Genomic DNA, 22,504 nt, shown 5'->3' with positions numbered 1-22,504 from the left:
CTTCGCTCCTCGCCACCTGTCTCTTCCGTTCCTATCCCTCTGCCCTTAGGAAAACTCACCTCCCTCTCCACGATTCCAATAAGGCTGCCTCGCACCACGCTTTCCACCCTCTCTCTTTCTGCCTGTTACTGCTCTTCTGGTTCCCTCTTTCTCTTCCCCTTTCTGTCCTCTCCTAACTCTAACTCTCTCTCTCTGTCTCTCTGTCTCTCTGCCGTATTCCGCTCGTTGTCTCACCCTCGTTCGTTGGCTCCCTCTACCTACCCTCTAGCACACGGCTCAGAGAGTTCCCCTTTCCTCGGTGCCTCTTCGTCCTCACGCGAGCCGAGGCCTCGTGCTTTTGCCACAGCATTGTTGCTATCGATTCGGCTCTGGAAACGTGTTTTTCTTCGGATATTTCGTGGCTTTCCCCGGCCACGGTCGGCTCTGCTCGTCTGGAATAACGAGAATTCTAAGAAACCCGAGTGTCCCTCCTTTTCCCGATTCGTCTTCTTCCATGTTACTTTCTTTCTTTCTCTTATCATCCCGCGAGGTCTTATCCGCTGCCCGAGGGCAACGGCGATCCCGTTTGTCGCGATCCTTCCTTCCGAATGTTGACGCCTGCTCGATTGCCGAGGAAGGTAAACTCCGGTTCAAGCAACCAGACTTTCTTATTTCAATTTCTTTTCCTTTTTCCGTATAGTTTCGTTCGTACGAAACTCGATCCTATAAGAGTTCATTAGGACGGATAGAATGTAATCCGAAAATATACATTCAACAAAATTTGAGATTAGTTTTAGAAATTAATTTCTCGTTTGTATTTTTCGTTTTCTACGTCGCTGGAAAACTATTAGGACAACGCGTTGATAGTACTTGTGTGTTTCTGTCAAATCATAAACGCTTTCATGAAAAATCTGTCATAAATTCTCGATGACCAATCAAGGAGCTAATATTCACGGTTGTCCTTCGCGAAAATACAAAATTTTCTATTCGGTTTATTCCCCTCCTTCGACACGATTTCCATTCACGTGTTATCATAAAATACGATCGTCTTATTCGATGATTTTCGGTAAACGGCTGACGAAGCTCTATAATCTGACTAATTTTGCATGGTTGCACGAGTGAGAAGTCGCCATTATATTCGACGATTACGAGAGGAGTTTCTTCAAAAGTAGATTCGAGCCATTGCGCTGCTTGTTCGAACGAGATCCCTACTGATTTGTCTTCAATTATATACCGTAAAAGTCATTATGAAACGCGGCAAGTTTGCGGGTGCAACGGTTCTTCGTTCGCCGCTGGCAACGCGATCGATAGAGGATAAGTATCGAAATTGAAGGTGATTTCAACGAACGGACATCTCTCTATTCGCCATCTAACGCTATTAAATCAACAACTATTATTACTACGTTTACGTTGCAGATAGAAATTTGACTTTTTCATTAAATGATCCTTTAAGAATATAGAACTGAAGCGTTAAGAAATGACAGACCGATGCGCTGATCCAAAAGCAACAGCAACTTTCTACATTAACGAGATAATCGATTAAGATCAAATGCTCGGTAGTAACATCAACGTTAACTGTATGAACGCGTCAAATAATACCAGATCAACGAATCAAAATCTTTCAACAAATAAAAAGAAGGAATCTTCTTAAGTTATCAAATTAAATCCGATTTATCGCGTCTTTTCTTTAAACATTTCGATTTAAAATATAATCTTTGGTAGAAAAAGATTCCTATCGCAAATATTTCAGACTGTTTTATTCACCATCTCTACGATCCTTCGCAAAATATTCGTTATCGCGAATAGCTTCCGCGATCTTTGCTTGGCGCAATAAGCTCGACGAGCGTCGTATTCTGCGGCAGAAATTTAAGAAGCGCCGAAACTCAGCCGGAGATTTCAACGAACGGTTACACTTTCCCCGCGGGTAGTACGCGGTCGTCGTACGTTTTCCCGCGGCATTGCGCGGAATCCGTTGCGAACTCGTGATCGAAGCCTATCAGCTCGCCTCCCACCCGTTCTACACGTTTCTATACGTTCACCCGCAGTACCCGACTTTCGTTTTCAATGGTTCGGTAGACCGATTAAGGCGTCCCTAACACGGTGACTATATTATCGGAGCTTAAGTGGCGTAACTCGATCGGCCAGTGATTTAACATTCTCCTCTCCACCCTCTCTCTCTCTCATGAGCATGCCACGACTCGTGCGTGACGTCCATTGTTCTTCGTCGAGCTCCTCGTGATCTCCTCGTGTCACGGGCTTCCTCCGGCGGGGGAAAAATGTAAATTGCGCCATCGCTCGACAATGCCTGCTTCGATTCGTTCGTCACCGCGGATGTCCATTAGGCTTCGGGGGTATTAAATATCGATATCGAGTCGGCGCCACCGACGATCGACCCATGACAAATCGTAGGGTTTGAAGCTATTCTTCACCCACAGTATTGTGGGTGTAACGGGACAGTTCTGCCCATTTCTTTTTAGGTTTACCTGTGACGAGGTTTGATTAGCGCCGTGTGATATTATCTCGAATAAATTTCATCGGAGTTTTTCTTCGTTTCGCGTGTGCAAGTGTCATCTATGAGTAGCATGTAGCGCGAAAGATGAAAATAAAGAGTTAAAAGTTTCGTTGCTGCTAATAGTGCTTGTAGGAATTAATCTACATATCGCGCGATTGATTGATATACGACAAATTCCGGAAGAAATTTACGATAAGCAGAGGTAAGAAACAATTGTAACTGATATTAAAGGTTGGAACGAGTTCTCAATCAGCGATTCCGAGCGGCTCTAAAAATCAAATCGCCGAGAAGTCTTTCACGAATGCTTCGTTTCCTTTTCGTTTTCTAAAATTATAAAAATAATATCGAGATAAAGTTGACTAAATATATATCCAGGATATTTCACAGTGAAAAGCATTTTTCTTTTTTTCTATGTCAAACAGTAAAATATTCGTTGCAACATTTATTTCACTGAAAAATATTCGTACACCCTATAGATGGGCAACAGGGAATCCGACGCAAGTTCCAGTGCGCAAACTTGGACGGCTCAAAGCCGACGCACTCTCGCCGGGCGCAAACCTAGTTATTAACAAATACCCAGACCGGGCTGCATATCGCGCAACTCCATTACCAGTGATCGTAGCGAGCATCAGGCTGATCACGATCTAGCAACGGCTGGTCGTTTTAAAATTCCGACTACCGCGACACGACTCAAATTGTGTAAGAAACCAAGAGAACTGGTGGCGAAGAGCAGGTCGCACAGAGAAGCAGAGGGCAGGGGGGACGAGGGCGAACGTAGGTCGCCGCCACCCCCTCCGGCCATTGTAATTCGTATCGCGAGTCGTGCGGGAAGATCTCTTATTTTCCCGTAGTATCCAGTATACCTACCTATATCCCGGCTAGTGTCTACCCTCGTTTCAACCTTCCTATCCCTCCTTTTCCCGTCGTTCCCTCGTTCCCCTTTCAGCCTCGTCGACGACGTCCGACTCCGCTCGCTTCTATCCTCTATGGAGGATAGCGCGCCGAGCTCTAGAATGTAAGGGATGATTTTGGAGATAGCTCGAGGGTCGCTCGGTACGTAGGAGTTGTAGGTTGGTGGGTGGGTGGTTGGACGGGGGCGGATGGTCGGGTCGAGACGAGTAGCGTAGCGAGAGAGTACGGCTGCGAGGGTGAACGAGAAAGGGTGAGCGAAGGAGAGAGATAGAACGCGAGGAACGGAAAGAGAGGCGCAGAGAGTGGAGCTAGATCAGAGAGGCAGCACGAGCGAGAGAATGAATGGTAGAACCGGTAGGTGTGTGTGTGTGTGTGAGAGAGAGAGAGAGAGAGAGAGAGAAGACAGAAAGGAGGTTGGAGGATGTGGAGGAGGGTGGTGTAGGTTTGCGAAACGGGGGCTGCCATTGGGATGCTTCGCCTGCGGGGTGGTTGAAAGGGTGTATGGAAGGGGGATGGAGGTGAGTCTGCAGAGTCTCAGGAGGGTGAGTTCGGCGCCGAGGTGTCGGCCTTTCTCTCTGCCTGTATGTACGCTACGTATGTACGCTATGTGCGCCTAGCTCTGTGGCTGGCTTGTTTAAATCTAAATAAATAATTTCGACGGTGCCATGGCGTGACGTTGATCTCGCCGATCGGTGTGATGTTTCATGGTTTAGGTAATGCGCGTCTTCGACACCAACCTCCCGTACGCCAACGGCCGGATCGACGCGTTTTCGCTCGGAGGACAGCTCATGCAACTCGTGAAATTTTAATCACGCGTGATTTCTCCGCCGATCGAACGCTCCACGTCGATCGCTTTATTTGACTTTTGCATCGTGAGAACCGTTGGCTTGGTCGTGTTATCGGTTAAAACGCGTGATCTATAGGAAATGACAAGACGTGGGTGTTTAATCGTATGAACATTCAGAGAGAAACGACTGAGAAACCAGAGGATAATTTACGAGAGGGTCAATTTAAGAAAACAGTTTCGAATAATTCTTCTTTATAAATTCATGAAATTTTTGAAATTGAATTTCACAATTCAAATTTCAGACGTAAAACGGCGGATTGCGGAAATACGTTTTCCTTTTTACACACGATATCCTTGGAAAATAGGAACCAGCGGTACGTTTCAATTATAAATGATTTCCGGCTCGAAGTAAATTTCATTGGGTTTAAAAGTCGACTTAAAGTTCGTCTGGCGTTAGTCGGTGTGATGCAACGATAGAAAAGGCAGACGCGACCAGCGAGATAACAGGGTCAGGGAGCAGCGAAGACGAAGAGGGTGGACGAGGAAACGGAGAGGGGAAACGAAATGGGGTTACTAATTCCCGAATAATGAAGGGATGAATCGCTAACCCCTCTCCGGACGATAAAGGGGTCGGCACTTGGTGCATTGTTGGAGTTTTACCGTGTTTTTTCAACCACATGTCACGCATTAACCGAAACAATGTGGCTTAAATGAATGGTCCTTTGCTCCCACGGCCACGTTCTCGTTGTTAAAACGTCCCTGGTATTTGTCACGCATTTATTTCCCAAGGATCCTTGCTTTTCTTACTGCTCGCCACCCCTGCCATTGCTCGCCACTTTAAATTCACGTGTTCGCGAGGCAGGGAATTCTTGATGCAGCCGCGGATGAAAATTTGCGACGAGATTTTCAGTTTTTCCGGCGCCGAGTAACTAAGCCCCTATTTGCATCGCGCGCGTCGTGATTTTTTCTCTCCTTCTCCCTTCCACCTCTGTTCTCCTAAATTAAGAAGAACTGTCGATGATGGAATCGCCAGAGTAAATTATATTTGCACATGGGAGTACGTAATTTATTCTGTTTAAATAGTTAGAGTTAAACAGTAATATTAAATAGCCAATGATATTTAAATTCTTGGTATTCTGACAAAAGGAACGATTATCTCGTAAACAGACGTTTTCGATTATTTTCCTTAGAAACAGGCAATGTTTTATATTAAACAATTCGTTAGGTTAGATAATCAGACGAATTCTTCGAAACAGTTGAATAGCTACATTTTTAGATGCACATTTAAATTTCTTGAATGCATTCTCTTTTATTCTCGATGCAAAACAAGAATGCATAAACTTACTTGAGTTATATTGACTGAATAACGAAAGAACGAATAAGCAAGTAATGAATTCGTGTCGATTTGCATACGTCGAAATATACAAAATACGATATTCACGGAATAAAAATTAAATTTAGTTGATATCTTCGAGGGTCTGATTACCCACAAGAAAAGAAATCGTCTACAAATTCCTAATATTCTAATATTATTATTATTATCAAATTAAAAATAGAAAAATTATACGATAATATGGTTATACGTATGTATATATATCATTGAAAATTTCGATGGGGAAATAGCGAGAGGTTTTTTCAAGCGGTAAGGGCTAAAATACGTTTTAAACAAACGCGACCTTTTTTCGAAGTAACTTTCGTCGGGGTGAGTGAATTCCGTGAGGACTGTTTGCGTGGCTCTTTATTCTTCTTCCTCCAGGGGTTTTCGCCCCTCCAGGCTCATACTCTCGACGCCTACTTATATTGTTATGTAATTTATCTTGACTACCCCTTGTGCGAAGGAATGCTCACCCTTGGACCGCGGCATTAGCGACACCAAAGGGTGTCTTTACTTTTCACTTTTGCTAATTTCACTTTAGTCATCGGCGCTAGGGGAGAAGGGGCGGCCTATATCGTTATACATCTTGCCAAGCGTGACAATTTATTCTAAACTTTGGAAAATATTAGGCGATATCGCAATTCGAAGATCCAAATGTGTTCGTTACGTTTTGAATGTCATATCTTTACAAGAAAGTTGTTCAACCTATTACGCGAACCTATTATACCTCAACATATTATTTTTGTCTTACGTATATCGAAGCTTTTAAAGTACGTGTACAGCGTGCATACATATATAGTTGTCAATTTCTAGTATAGTTCTCTCGGAGGAAGCCGTACTTATTTAAGAGACGAAGCTATACTTTTTCGTTTTTATAAAATCAGTTAAGTTCAGCGTTGTACAAAATACGACAGAAATATATACAAGACACGAAAAATAGTAAAAAAGATACTGACTTTTTTGCTAACCCAAAATAATAATAAAACCTATAACCCATTACGTCATGATAATTAAAATTTCCCGCTGTTGAATTGTTTAACAAGCATAAGGCAAGCTTTTCTAGGTACTATAATTACCGGTTCCTCGTCACGTAAGTATCTTGAGATTCAAAATTCTACTTCAATTTTCTTGTTTGCCCTAACAGCCAAGAGAACGCTAGCGTGCAACGCTGTTATTAATATTTAATAGACTTCCAGCTGCACGGTGTCCTAAAAAATATTCGTTACACCTTTCGTTGTAACAACGGAACGGTTCGCGAATACTTGGCAAAGAGAAGTACAACCAGGGAAACCCAATATTTTAAAGATTGCATGACGATAACAAAAGGTAATATTAAATTTCTTTTCTTATCATAACAAAGAAGGCAATATTTACTATAAAGTAGGATCCCTGACCGAAGAAATGGGTTACGGTTTTCAAGCTTCTATCGTTATACAGACTGTACCCGAACGTGGTAACCGAGTAGGAAGAGATTCTACTTGACAAGATTGTAAGCCAAAAGTTTAAAATAAAATATCATCGTGCAAGGTTTTTTCTATCATCTTCTGCTTTTCTTTCTCCTTGTAGCATTCGCAGAGCCTGTGAAATGGCGACGGAGATTTCGTTTTTACACGTGTTACGTGTACACACGAGGCCACGGTGACATTCTCACATCATTTAGAAGTTATCAAAGAGCTCGGTGCCAACTTAACATTACGTTCATACGGTTTATCGTGGTGGTAGGTTCGCATAAGAACGCGGCTCCACTACGCAAACCTCTCTTACTCACATTTTTCTCGCCGCGGGCAGGGAAACCTATATCTATGCGTCATCCACTCTCAAGTTACCATCTCGACTTTCCACTACCTCAGCTGGTTCCTTCGCATTTTTCCCCTGGATTTTGCTTGCCATGGAATAACCCCGTCTTCGGTGATAATGCGTATGGGGATTCGAGCTGACGTGCAAACTACACCACTGCACAGGGGTTTAGTAATATTTTTTAACTTATTAGTTTTTTTCTTCTTTTATGCTCAACTTTTCGAAAAAGCATGGGTTAGTGGTGCTTGTTATGATTTTGTATTTAATGCGATGAAGCGGATTTATGCTATTAAGTTTAACAATTTTGTAATATATATTAAGCACCGCGGATTAAATACATAGACTGATAAAAGTAATACGAAATAAGAATCTTATCAGCTGTTTAAAAGTTTCTAAATTTTCTGATCAACTTCATATTTTTTCCTACCTATACTCGTTCTTAATTAAAAGATAGCATCATCAATTAGTGAGATCTCCAGTTTCATAAATCTATAAGTCATATAGGTAAATCAGAACGAATCTCATTTGTCCGTCAGATAGTATTCCCACATAAATTATAACAACGATAAGATTACATTTATTATTGTACGTATGTGTTCAAGTTTCGTGTCGCATTCTACTTGCGTTTAATGAATGAATTTAACGTAATACACTCCATATATGCGTAATGTCCCAGAATTACAAATTTAATTCATTAATAGAATTATGCATTACAAGAAACACAAAAAATGTTATTTAATTTTAGAGTATCTCGTTTCAGTTTGTTCTTTCTGCTTCATCTATCGCGTAAAGTACAGAGTACAAATTAATATAACGTTAAATTAATATTACTCCAATGTTGAATAGTCGAACTCATTTATAATTCATACTAATCCCACTAGAGCTCAACGATACCAGCAAGGAGTTAAAAATATCTCCGTCTCATTACCAAAAGCTGCCTTAAAAAACGAAGAGTATCGTTTATATTCTAACCTTGACTAGACCGCGTACCTACGTACCCTTATTAAAATCTTTTCATAAGTTCTATCAACTATATCTAACTCTCGGCCGTTTATTTCTGAAATACGCCTCGTATATGCGATACTCATTATATACTCAGTTCGTCTTTGCACGAAAAAAGGAAAAGAAAAACTGTCACTCGTTAGACGTTTTCATTTGTCCTTACGAGTGCTGTTTGCCACGCAAGTTCATCCTCGTTGATGCCTAAGCAAAGTTTTGCTCTATTAGTAATTTTGAGGCACCTTGCGATTCAATTTGCAAGCATTGAAGAGGAGAAAGCTGGGCGGAAGTGCAAGAACAACGCGCGGAGACACGAAAGGATCGAAACAATTATCTCCGACAGTTTTTGCGGGGCGTGAGACGGTGGATGAGGTGGAGGGACAGGGGGTGCAGGAAGGTATCTTTCTCCGAGCACATGCCATCCGTGCGCAACATAATTCGCCAAAGTATCCGTTAATGAGCATCCAACGGTAATTCATTACATAGTTATTCTCGCGATGGCTGGCAGCCTTGTTCGTCAGAGCAACAAAGCTGGCCCCCTATCCACGCAATGCATTCCCCTCGAGAATGCATCGCGTCGTGCACCTGTGCTGCTGCTGCTGCTGCTGCTGCTGCTGCTGCTGCTACTACTACTGCTGAGACTGCGGCACCGTAAAGCGTGGAAACAGAGAACGAGAGAGAAAAGACGGTGGGCAAACGAATGGGGGAGAGAAAGAGGCGGAGGAGCCGGAGCAGCGGTAGTACCGGTGGAGGAGGAGGAAAAAGAGGAAGAGAACGGACGATCCCATGCGGAGTAGCACGGGAAAAGGGAAAAATAGAGAAGGTGAGAGAGAAAGAGAAAGAGAAAGAGAAAGAGAGAGAAATGGAGTGAAAGAGGACGTGCGAAGGGTAGAGAGGATAGGAAGGCTTCACGTAGCACTTTTCCTTGTATTACTTAGCCCAGGATATAACCCACCGCGGCGTCGGTGGTGCCTATATCTCAGCCGAGGAAAACCACCCTCCGTGCGCGTATCTCTCTCCCCTGCCTTCCCGCCCCATTCCACCTTCTCTTTGCCACACTCTCTCTCCATCCACCTTCTGGCAGCCCGTTCTCCCTCTGAGCTGCACGTCCCCTCGCCCCCGTCAGCTATCCACCCTCCTAGTCCCCGACACACTCTATGTTCTCCTCTGTTCTCCCCCGATTCCACCCACCAACACCCACTACCATCCACCCGTTTTCCTTCCTCTCCTCCTCCTCGCCTTGCACTCTCTCTCTACCCACATCCACCCACCCTCCTCACCTCTGCCTTCATCCGTCGTTCCAACTCACCCCAACACACCCCCTGCTGAAGGTGGGTGCGCCCTACTGGCGCCTGAATCATCCCGCCCGAGGCCACGACCAGGGTGAGCGGACTGCGGAGGACGGGGGAAGGGAACGTAAAAGAGAAAGAGAGAGAGAGACAGAGATAGAGTGTACCGGGGGTGGCTGACTGAGCTAGGGTTTTGGCGGTAGAACGGTGGTGGTGGCGGCTGCTGCTGCTGCTCAGGAGGGTGGCTCAAGAGAGGAGGCGGTGTGGAGGAGTAGATGGAGGCCGGGGGTGGAACAGGAGGAGGTAGGAAAGGAGGGTAGCGGAGTTAGAGTCCGTGGGGGGTGAGGAGGGTGATTCGTTGGTTGGTTGGGTTGGCAGGGAAACGGGGGGAAAGGGAACGAGCGAAGAGAGAGAGAATTCGAGCGCAAGGTACGTACCCGTGGGGTTGAAAGGGGGCGTCGAGTCGCCGTCGTCGTCGTCGTCGCCGTCGTCGTCGTAGTCGACGTCGTAGTCGTCGTAACCGTAGGAGGGAGAATATAGTCGGCAAGGGGAGTGCGACGGAGGTGGGAACTAGAGGAGGCCGTCAGGGTGGCTGGCAGAGGGGTGTAAGGCTTCACTAATTATTTTTTGTCGGTCGCACGACAGGGGTGCGACTGCCAGCAATGACTGAAATTAAATGAATGAGCACCCGGCAGCGTTTCACGGGTGTACGAAGAAACGAGGCCGACGGAGAGAGACGCAGAAAGAGAGAATTCAGAGAGGGTGGGAGATCCGTAGATCGCTTTTGGCGGGTTTTCGGTGGGAGGACGGAACCCCGTCAAGGGAAAGGATTATGAATAGACTGTTCATTTTTCTCAAGTGTGAAATTATTAAAGATGGTGGTTCGTTGAAGAAGAACTTCGATCTCCTTTTTACTGACTGTCCCCAGTGTGCGCTTTTACAGGTGCCGCGCCAACTTTTGTCCAGTTTCAAGCAAACGACCTCTTTGTTTGTCTACCTGTTTCTTGGTTGTCTTCCGATCCTAGTTTCGGTCGTTTCTTACGATCGAAAACGTGTCGAGTGCTATTGCCACTACTATTACTACTATCGCGTCCGTTGCTATTATTATTACTGTCGATGCAAAAGCTTTGGTTATTTTAAAATGTAACGGCAGAAAAATACCATTAATGTTCCCTAAAATAAAAACTTAATGCCGACGTTATGCTTTCGATACGAATAAGATTAGTCTTATGTCAAACTTCTTGATCTATTCGCAATACATGAACCCAGTTAGAATTTTGTGCTCTATAGAAGTAGAAGTAGAACAGCTATTTTTTCGGAATGAAGGAAAGATCTTAAATTTGTCAACTTTATCAAGGAAATTTTCAGAAGCAGATATTTCTGTATGTGACAGCGATCGTGTTTCGATATTTCGTGGAAAAGCCGAATATGTAGGATGACTTGGATATAGGGAAAAGCTGAGTCAAATACTAAGAGTATATCGCATCGCCTACTCGGTGCTTGTCACGAACTAACGAGAGTTTCGTGAAAGAAATTTCTTTCCCTTTTCCATAGAACAAGCGATCGCAGAACGAGGTTTAAAGTGGTTGCAAGTGAAGGGGGTGGTAGTCGCAATTCGTGTTTCAACGAGTGCTACAATCAGAGAGGGGATTCGAATTATCTTTCCTACCCTTGATGCGATAAAAGACTACGTACTATCATTTCGGCGATTAATATTTTATCTATATGTTTAGTATCATTTATTATTACTATATTAATTACATTATTAGTACTAGTATAGTAGAAGTAATTCGATAAATGTATCAGTAGTGGAAGATTAGCGCCGTTTTCGATAAATTAGATAATTAAAATAAAAATAAAAGCTTTTAGAATGTCTTAGGCATGTTTTATCCGAAACGAAGGTAAAATTCGATCGAATGAATAATCTTATATCTTTGTAGTTTTTACTTCGTTCCTGCGATAGTACAAGGGGCTAAGATTTTAACAGATTTTAATTTCTAATTATTCCTAAAAGCAACGAATATATTTTTTATTTACCGAAATTTCGTGCGTTTTTATTTTTATATGTACAGACTATTAGATGTTTTGCTGCTTTTCAGACCTATCAATCTATGTTTAGTGTTAGCTCGAAAGCTACCATTGATCACTGTAAAAATACTATTTGCAGATATCGATGAATTGTTCTATTGACATTTACATAACTATACGATCGATTATTTTTAATCATGCTTTAGTTATATTTACGTTACAGACGCGGTATACATGAAATGTCTACCGCAAATTATCTCAGCTGAATGTGTTTTTAAATCTAATTTTCGAAAATATAAAAGCAGTGTTCAAAATTTGTTGATATATTGCATATAAAACTTAATATTATCCAAACTTTAATATTTCTTGTACAAAAAGAATTAGTAGCAGCATGAACTTTAGTAGAATCGTATCTTGAATTGTACTTAGATTCATAATACGAAAATCAAACAATTAAATTGTGCAAACTATTACTATGAAATACAAGATGGAAATAACAATTATTAATAATTATATTGCTTTTATTATTGTGTGATCATTGTAATTTTTATTGCTCAAGTATTCTCAACTATTAGATGCTTAATTCATATTTCTATAAATATTTGATTTCTGCAAATATCCATTTCGGATACACTTGAATTTAAAAAGTATAACTTTGTTTGATATATTTCCAACCACAGATATACAAGTAAATTACCGATACTATATCATTCACGCTAATTGAATATTATATTGATATTGCCGATATAAAATTTTAATCATCAATGTTATTTTACGAATATAAAAAATCTCGTTGTGCAAAAAGACCTACTTGAGCTAATAAATAAAACACAGAGTAAGGAAATATTACTACCCATAGATATAAAAGATACCCCCGATTATTATGCTTGCTAAAAGTTCTACGTAATACAATCAGTTATCCATGTTGATTCGGACCTTTCGTCCTATGACATGATTGAGTGAATGAAGGGATAAAAAAATATGCGACTCACAATGCGGAGAAATTCGTCATCGTCATCGATGCTGCAATAGTCCAGAAGCGGTCATAACAGAGCTCAACGAGGAAGAATTATCGGACTTCCTTTAACAGAACGTATGATATTATAATTTGCTCATAAAGATAGAGTTTAACATTTAGAAATTAAAAAAAAAAAAAAATGAAAGAATGATCTTTATTAAACATAAAACTTTGATAATGAAAATAAGGATTGAAATCCCAATAATAATCTCTAATATAATAGTTTGAAAGTTATTTGTTAGTTTAAAGTAGTTATTTGAAATAAAAAGAAATATAAAGAATAGAATTAATCGAAATACAATATGCAAAGATACTTACATTCTTCGCTTTTAAAGCACCATCAGATCCAGAGAACAGGGAGAAACCGAGGTAGTGGAAAACCTTTAACAAATTATAAAATATTACAATTTATTCTTAAAAACATACAGTGTTGTTTATTTGAAAAGTTTAAGATAATGAAAAATGGAACTAATGATTCCATGAAGTACGTTTGCATTCATCTCACAATTCAATATTAATCTTTGAGATTTTAGTTCAATAGAAACTCTAATAATAACAATAAAGTAAATTGGGCTACAATATAAAAAGTACTTACATTGTTAAGGTTGTGGAGAGGCTGTATCCTGTTAAGCACTGACTCTAATGCCGAAAATGTAAATTTAAAAAATGTATATACAAAAAACGAAAAATAAAAAACTACATGCTCGTTTATGTAATAATCGGCGAACAAACACTGACTCTAATTTCGCATATGATTATTATAATTAGATTATACAGACCGCATTGCGCGCGGTCACGATCACAAACATTTACTAAAAAAACGCTGTATTAGTAGAAAAGAGTACTATATTTTATTTTCATATATTACTATATTCATATTAGCATTGGTAAAGAGAAATGATTGCTATTTACATATATTATTTCAAAGTACCATAACCAATATTACGAAAATGGAATATGTCTGGGACAAATGGGATATGTCCTTAAAATAGATATGAATATTAGAAAATATCTCAAATATTTAAAAATATTGTGAATACAATGTAACTAATTTTTTAACAAAACTTTTGTAACAAATAAAAGTTGCTCGGTTAAACTTACTTGAAGAGCACGATAATATAACGCGTCAAAAGTTAAACATGTTTGTAATGGCGTCGCATTATAGAAATAATAAAAGTTATTGAAAAAAATCAGGAGATGACGCTACTATAGAGAATTCGCGCGGGAAGTACAGCAAGATATTATTCATAACCTACTATGACTATTCAAAGATCTATTTCAGAATAATGAATTGAAGCAATAAAATGATTAAACAATAAAATAATAAACAATAAAATGATAAATGAAACATTCTTGATCATTTATGAATTAATACGAAACGATAAACAAACTCAAAACCTATTTCAAAAGCAAATAATACAAGCTATCAATAAGATTAACAGTGAAATATACGTCAAAAAAGAAAGAACAAACAAAAATGGAAAAAGTTATTTAATTTTATCATAATAGTCTTTAATATTCGAATAAGTGGATGTGTGATAATTAAACAAACCTAATAGTAGTATATAAAGGCAGCAAACTAGTGACGGAACAAATTATTACGCAGTTAATAGATTTTGCGACGCGAATTGATACATCTCCCCGCTACGACTTTCGACAACTAAATGGTTCTCCATATTACGTTTCGTCATGCGAAACAGTGGTGGGAATGTTTTGCTCGGCGTTAAGTCAAGCGTATCCGAATACGAATCGGTAAATTCTTCAAAACACTTTGAGAGAAATGTTTTCAAACAGTGAACAGTACGAAAGATGAAAGTAAATGAGTGAGTTCGAAATTATGGTCATATTAGAAGAGAAATATATGTACATTTATTAATTTCATTTTGCCAAGTAAAATTCAACGAGCAATATAGAGAATGAAATGAAGGTATATTTTTGATATATATTTTACTTGACCTATGGTATATTAATTTATTATTCATACTCATACCCTAAATCTCAAAACGTACGAATTAAACATATATGTATATGTATAATAGATGAATATATGTATGTATTGTAGAACAGATGAAACGAAGGGTAGCTGTGACATGTAATTCCTTTTCTTGTCACAAGATTTCGTAATTTATGTCACTAATAGAATAATTTTATGCAAATATCTCAGTTACTTTAACACTAATAAGTACAGAATAATGTATATGGTTTTCTTAATGAAGTGGCTTTAAATATTTGAATTAACAGATGCAGCCACTCAAATGTACGTTTATATAGCATTATTTAGTATGATTGCATCATTACAAAGAACAATGCAATAGTCTCGTCGTTGAGATTTTTGGAGGAATTTGTTATATTTAAGATTCCGTTCCATAATTTCGTTGTTAATAGCTCTGCACTATTTACACTTACACACTGCATTATTACCTCACGCTATTGAATTCTCCAATTTTAGTCTTATACTATTAATTGTTTCACAAAAAGTACAATGACTAATCACATACACGATGCACCTGCGCAAAATAAACGATGATACTGCGTTTTGACACTTGTGGCGCTGTGATCGTATCGATGAGTGATACATCGCGCAGAGAATCGATATTTGAATCCGTACGTTCACGAGTTTTTGGAGATAGTACTTTTATTATTTGCGTATAAATTAATTTTTGATTAGTTGGAATTTTATAACGGATTTCATAAATTTATTGCAGTAGTGTAGTAGCAGTGTGTGGTGTACAATGTAAAACTGACACTTCAAGATCTATAACCACCATTTATATCCGACGCCTGATAACCCTCTTTTATGGATTTTTGGAAAAAATTCAACGTGTAAAAAGGTAAGGGAGAAAATGATTGGAATATATCTTCGTATTAATTGTACACACATACACAATGACTTTTATACCTGATAATTTTATATGTGTATATAGCAATGATACAATGCTTATTAACAAGTATCATATAACATTTTCCTTCTGGTTGGATAAACCTAACCAAAAAGTTTCCTTCGTTATTATAATGTTAAAATTAGAACGTAATATAAAAATAAGTTGCATCTACGTATTTTAATTTTATAAAAGGTTAAACGATAAATCATCCAATTAATTACCTACTGACGTCCTTCGATACTTTAAACAACTTCCTTTTCATGTTAAACTAGAAAATATTTTGTCCTTATTAAATCAATGTTATGTTCTTATTACATATTTCATAATGTCAGTTGACTTACCAATTTATGTTGCCTAGTACTACGTAGAAATCAGAAACGGATCGTTTAAAGTCATAATTCTTCGCGTCTTGTAAGACACGTACCGCTACGTAAATTACGGCTAGTTTACAAGCCTGTAAGAAGGATAAAAAGAAAGAAGCGAATGTCCTCGTAATTGCTATCGACGTAGCTGCATATGCTCCGATCACACGGCTCGATCGCTCGCAAGTACGTGCTCCTACAAAATTTAGTGACTAGCGGTTTCCGCGACGATCTCAATTAATTTCCACGCAATTAACTTCCAATGCCTGGAGCGAGTCTCTACGCGTGAACTTCTCGTCGGTAAATCACAGCGATCATGCAGTGCGTGTATGCGTTATCCCCGTGGCTCCGTAGGTGAAAAGCCGTAGGTCGAAGGTGTAAGTGTTCCGCGAGGATGCGGATACACGGGGGTGAGAGAGGATTTAAAGCTCGTGCAAACACGCCGGATCTCTGTGCTAGCATAAATACGAGGAACAAGGTGGCAAATGGCACGAGGGTAGCTCGTTCCTTTCTCCCGTGTCCCATACCAACCCCCGGATCTTCTCTTGTTTCCGTGTACGAGGCGCGGACAACTTTAGTCTGTTCGGAAAAGTAAATGTCGAGAGGTTTATTCTGGCCGTTGTTTTGTTGGAAATTTCGAGCGTGAATGTGTTGATGGGGCATTTAATTAAAGCGGCAAACCTTCTTGGTATCTTGTTAATAGATAATTATTAATTATTAGACGAAGCAATGTGTTCTGAGTTTTATTATTAATGTTAGGAGTTTACCAACTTTTGCGTACCGCATTTGAACATTTTCTCAATAAGATTTTCTTTAGCGCTATAAATCATACTAGAATTTCGAAAATCTTCAAAATACACGATTTAAGAATATTTCAAAGCAGGAAAAATGTCTACCTATAGTTTGAAGTCATACTCGTTTTACTTAACTGTCTGAGAATCATACTATATTCCTTGGAATAACTTCATTTTATCGTTATGACGAAGAGAAACATTTTAGACGAGAACGTTAGGAGGCTCACCCCGTACATCGTTAAGCGTATTCATGAACTTGGGACGGGATGGCTGATGGAAGGGAATTAAAATCACCCTACTTATTGTCGGCATGCGGCTTTTCGGCCATTCGGTGACGCACGTTGCTGGAAGATCAACTGATTTGATCGTACATGAGGGGTCGTGCTTTGTCATACATGGACTTAATATTTCTGAGAGGGTCGGTACGCCGCGATGGGTGACGCAAATTAGGTGAACCCGTTTGACTTGGATTTTAGTGGGGCGTCGACCGATTGCTGGTTAATTTAATTATACCGCACGAATACCGTTGGTCTTGTGTTTGCCACAATCCTACAGAAAATATTTCGTACAGGGAATAACGGAACTCGCGATGATTTCTCGTTTTAAATTCGTTATATACCGCTAATGCGATGCACTTATCGGGTGTGAAATCGAATTTTACGTTACGTTTGAGTTTCCTGGTATCTTAAGCTTAATTATTTCTTGTTTCACTTAATGAATCGTAATAATTCCCTGTAACTACCGATAGAACGATTTAGATAATGGGTTATACCGTAGGTTCCGATCGTAAATACTTTCAATCGATAGCTTCGTGTTTGTAGCTTGCTATCTTATCTTTTCGTTAAATTTTTATTTCTTTCTAAAAAGAACCGTTTTACAGGAACAAGCGAGTAAACAAGTTATTAGTAAATGTTGTAATATAATGTGAAGATTCGTGTTATCCGATCCAGATAACGCGTAGAAAAGTTAAAAAGCATATCGGTACTTTTATTTCGAAAGGAATCGGACGTTGCTTAGAAGACCAATTGAATGCCATGTCCTATCAGCTGACATTTCCATTTCTTTTATAAACGAGTCTTTTCTACGGGTACGTTCGATCTCCTTAAATCCCCGGAAATCGCCAGGTTCGTCGAGCTCGCCGAAAAACAGCGATTCTCTCTTCTGTGGCCATTCAGCGGACATTTCTTCAAGGTGGAACAAGGCACCGGTTTTTTCCCGAATCACATTCTGCCTAGGTCAGCCGGATCTTCTCTCTTTCCCTGCCCTCGTCTCAGGGATCCTGTCCCTCCGATCCTACGCGGAACGACGATCCACCTCCGAGAAAACATCCCTTATGTAAGAATCGATACGCGTAGGAGAGGAGGATGTGCAGAGGGCAAACGAGGTGGCTGCAGAGATGGCGAGGGTGAAAGACAGAGAGAAAGAGAGAAGGAGGAATGGAAAGGGAAAAGGAAAGAGAGAGGGCGGGAAGTAGCACCGTTTCAGAGTTCCCTTAGCGATCTTACTCGAGCGCCGGAAACATCCCTTATCCTCGAGGTACCTCGAGATTCTTCTTCGCGTTTGAACTCTGCCACGTGAAACGTACCTCCTACCACCACTGGCGCGTACCGTTCTCCTCTCTCTCGACCTCCTCCTCTTTTCTTTCGGCCGCCGGTGGCGTTGTCGGTGTCGGTGCTTCTTCCTCTTCTTCCTTATTTTCTCTTCCCGGTCCGCCCACCCCGGAAGAGTCGGTAGATCGTCCCAGAGACGACCTACGCGTCCCGTGACGCGTACGTAGAACCTCGAGCTTGCAAGGATGCTCGAAGGTTGGGCCACCGTGGAGCGCAGATGGAGGACGAGGGATGGGGTTGGCGGAAAGGAGGTTGGAGATGACGGTACGGAGTTGAGCCAGGAGGGTGGTTGGCAGGCGCGGGGTTGGAAACGTGGTGTTTGTTCGGGACGATAGTGTAAGACGGTGACGTGCACATCCCCTGCCAGCCTGCCAGTCTGCCAGGCAGAGTCTGCTTGCCTCTGCCTTGGCTGCCACTGGAAATGGAGGGTGGTTTCAACCCTTAGGTCGGGCGTAGCGCTGGGGTGGGTGAATGTGGGAGGTGGTGAAGGCGAGGAGAAACGATGGTACACGACGTGGAAGGAGGAAAGGCGGCAAGCAGGAGAGTTTCAGTCCACAGGGGTGGAGGAGGGTAACGAAGAGAACGAGGGAGAAAGAGAATAACAGACTCGCCTGTATGGCGTAGTAGCCAGGGGCCGAGAAGTACTTTCGAGGTCGGCAGGGCCGCCTTAATTATCGTCGCGTTTCGTGAAAGCTTCCACTTTATTTCGTCGTTCTTCTTCTGATCGTATGCCGTACGACCTCTTGGAACCCGTTATTTTTGCACGAGCAACGTTTGAATTTTTCCCCTCGCTATACCAGCGCATTTTGCTACGATTTAGTATAATTTTTAGAGTATAATTATCGGTAAGATATTTTTTATGATCGCAACGGATGTTATCACGATGTTTATCAACCGTTATTTCATTTCGTAATGGACACCAATTATACGGATAAGCGAAACGTCAAAAATAAATGCAGAGGGATGTTTGGTTTGATGTTGTTGATTGCGTTAGATCTATCGTACCATTGAAATGCATATAGAACGAACACCTTATCCTGTCTTTCTTTCTCTTCTTTCCACGCAACCATCCCCCTTTCTTCTCTACCTGTTAGAGAATCGTGTACTTATTGATAGAACTATTTTGCGATCGGCGCTGAAAAGAGTCCCCATATCGAATGACCAATTCCATCCGTTAATCGATTGTCGAAACTTGTTAGATTAATAGAGTAAAAGATGGAGTGAAGACACAAGAAATTCTTTTCTTCGAGCGTTCCGCTCGAAGAGTTCGCTGCTCTATTGAAATTATTAATCTTCCGCGTAATTACGTCGGTACTTTCATCGACGTGACTGTACTACTTTGTCGTCGCTGCCATCGTTACTCGAGACTCTAAAAAATGCCCGGAATTTCCAAGAGGGGACGCTTAACCCTAGGAAGTTCAGTGCAAAAGTTCCGCTTCGGTCCTTTCCTCGGTTTCGCGCAAAGAAGGGGAAAGAGAAGTGGAACAGGCAGGATGGACGGAGACGGAGCTAACAGAGAGGAGACGGAGAAGTATACCGGGAAAACGGATGAAGAAACGCGCGGAAAGAAGAGCAACTAGGCGAGCTTCTCTGGATTTTGGAATTTTACAGCCACATCGTGCGTCCCTGAAGCAAGGAGAAGGCATAGGAACGTACGGTGTTGGACGAGGGTGGTGGACGGAGTAGGGGGTGATGCTCGTAAGGGTGTGGATTGGGGGAGAGAGCAAGGAAGAGAGAGGAAGACAGAGATAGAGAGTCGTACAGGCAGATGGCAAGAGGTACGCGAGAGGAAACGAGACAGAGGGAGACAACTGGAGTTCTGGCGATGCTCTACGGCGGTGGAGGGTGAGTTACCGAGGACTCGGGGACCTAACCCTCTTTTCTGGACTCACACTCCCGCATCTCGACTCTCTGCCCCAACCACCTGCAACATCTCCTCGCTCCACCGCGTTCTACCTACTACTGCCTTTCCTGCCTCTGCTGCCACTTCAACCCCTTTCCACCCCGAACGCCAGACACGGCACATTGCCCGGAGTGTTGCGTTGTTGCCTTCCGAGGCACCCCGACGTTCAATTTTGTATAACTATCCGGCGTGCATTACGAAAGTTGCCGCGAAACTTTTCCTTCCCTTCGCGCTAGCCTGCAATGCCACCCCCTCCCCCTTACGATCCTCCAGCTCTTCCTCCTCCTAACTCCTCTTCACCCCGTACGCGAACGGTCGAGACCGTTCGATTAACTCTCCCGCGCTTCCCGCGATTCATTGAAATTGTTTTTCACTCCTACGCCGCTTCTCTTCCGCCGCTCGTCGTTGTATTGCCTGTGTTTGCGTTTTGATTTGAATCCGTTTGGCGCCACTTTCGCCGCTGCGAATATGAGGTTTCGCGAAGTTAGTTGCTCGTTGTTCATTCTGCTGGTGAATTTCCGACCAAGTCAAGTTTATTTTTGACGTTACGTATTCTTTTTTTGACTGTTATTTCGGCGCTTACCAGGTACGTCGAACGATCGCGTCACGTTGACCCAGTTAATACCGGGAACGTCGATCAACGGGTTATCGTACAAGTTCTCCGAAGTTATTCGTTTCTTTTTCGACCGCTTAGCAGCTTCGAATGTAGTTGTTTGAGACTGCACTCTGGGTATTGGAATTCCGCAGCTGGCTCTGATCATTGATCTTGTAGACAAGAATTAATATCTTAGTTGGAGGTGCATGGAGGAACATTTTCGTAGTTGAATCGGACAATTTATAAGGATAGGACGATACACTTAAGGTGGTCCAATCGATACTTTGTTTATAAATTTTCGCCAAACAGATTGATAAGATGGGAACGCGTAATTCTACGATTTCTGGTCTAAAAATTCTTTCAAACCGGAGCGTGAAGGACATATATACGGATGGTTAGAGAATCCGCTATTTCTTCATCGGGGTTTCCGTGTCGCGTAAATAAACGCGCCAACAGGCAGCGATATATCGGTCAACGGGATGCGGATGCATCGAAAGGTTAATTGTGGCCCTAAAGCAAACTGGCGACTCCTCGAGCATCAACGCATCGCATCGACATCGCCGCTAGACTCCTTCCCATTCTCTCTCGTTCTCCCTCTCTGTTTCTCTCTCTTTTGCCCATCAACCCTACCCACCTAGCAAGAGATGAACCCTTTCACGAGAGCCTTAACCCTTCGGAATCAGCTCCATATCCGTACTCCGTAGCAACCCCTTTCTCGCGGTGCCCCTGCAACCGTCGATGCACATCATCTCCCTTGGTGCACGCACGTGCGCCCCTTCGTGTCTATATGTTCGCTTAAACGCACCCTCGCAGCAACATCAGCGACGCTGTCGGTGATAGCAACAGCGACAGTAGCAGCGCAACGCGGTAGCGGTAACAGCAACAGCAGCATGAGCTTCCTCGCTGCCAGTGGAGGGTCTTCTGACAGCAAATCGATTGAACGGTATAATTTATACCACCCCCTACTCATCTCACCCCTCGGTTGCCCACCTACGCTGGCATATACACCCCTGCTGCCGCCGCCGCCGCTGCCGCCGCCGCCACTGCCTCTGCTGCCACCATCAACCCCCTCGTCTCCCACCTTTCTCTCACTCCGATGTACCCATGCCTGTACGCCCCACTCCCCTGCTAGTTTCCCTGAATAGTCATCATGCGAGTATTCTGCCTGTTGGCGGGCGAGTGGGCGAGTGGATAATGGGGAAACCGGCGCTGCTGGAGGGCCCCTGAGTGTGTCACCGTGCACGCCGTGCTGTGTGCGTGCTCGATTATAAGTATTTATAGCGTAGATGTGTAGTAGTGTTCATGAATACCGGCCTGTACCAGAGCCGGAGCACAGATATTGCCGCATGCTTTACGTGTGTGCGGACACCGACGTGCTCGTGTTTGCGGCCGGGGCCGCTCTATAATGAGGACTGTCCACGCACCTGTGCGTGTGCGTGCGCGTCGACACACGTGTCTAGGTGGGCACAGCCGAGCTGCTGGGGCTGCGGTCAGAAGCACCGTGAGTGCGGCGGCCTGCGTCGTCGTCACACTTGACCGAACCCGGCCCCCCACGGCCGTGCATACGTGCGTGCACGCATCCTACTTCGCCGCGAGAACCGTTGATTGCGGTCAACGCAGGGACTGGTCGAGAAAAAACGCGCCACCCCTGTTACCTCCTCT

General features: G+C 42.3%; 1 long non-coding RNA gene across 1 annotated transcript; it reads right to left on the bottom strand.

The window, feature by feature from the left end:
- Nucleotides 1-10,042: 10,042 nt before the first annotated feature.
- LOC126924724 (uncharacterized) lies at nt 10,043-15,405 on the bottom strand. Its single transcript, XR_007713635.1, has 3 exons — nt 13,292-15,405; nt 13,015-13,077; nt 10,043-12,759 (listed from the first exon to the last, which is right to left on the bottom strand). It is a non-coding gene; the product is annotated as an uncharacterized LOC126924724 (long non-coding RNA).
- Nucleotides 15,406-22,504: the final 7,099 nt, after the last annotated feature.

The sequence above is a fragment of the Bombus affinis genome, chromosome 15 (genome assembly GCF_024516045.1).
Source record: "Bombus affinis isolate iyBomAffi1 chromosome 15, iyBomAffi1.2, whole genome shotgun sequence".
NCBI classification, from domain to species: Eukaryota; Metazoa; Arthropoda; class Insecta; order Hymenoptera; family Apidae; genus Bombus; species Bombus affinis.
This window is presented reverse-complemented; position numbering and strand designations above follow the sequence as displayed.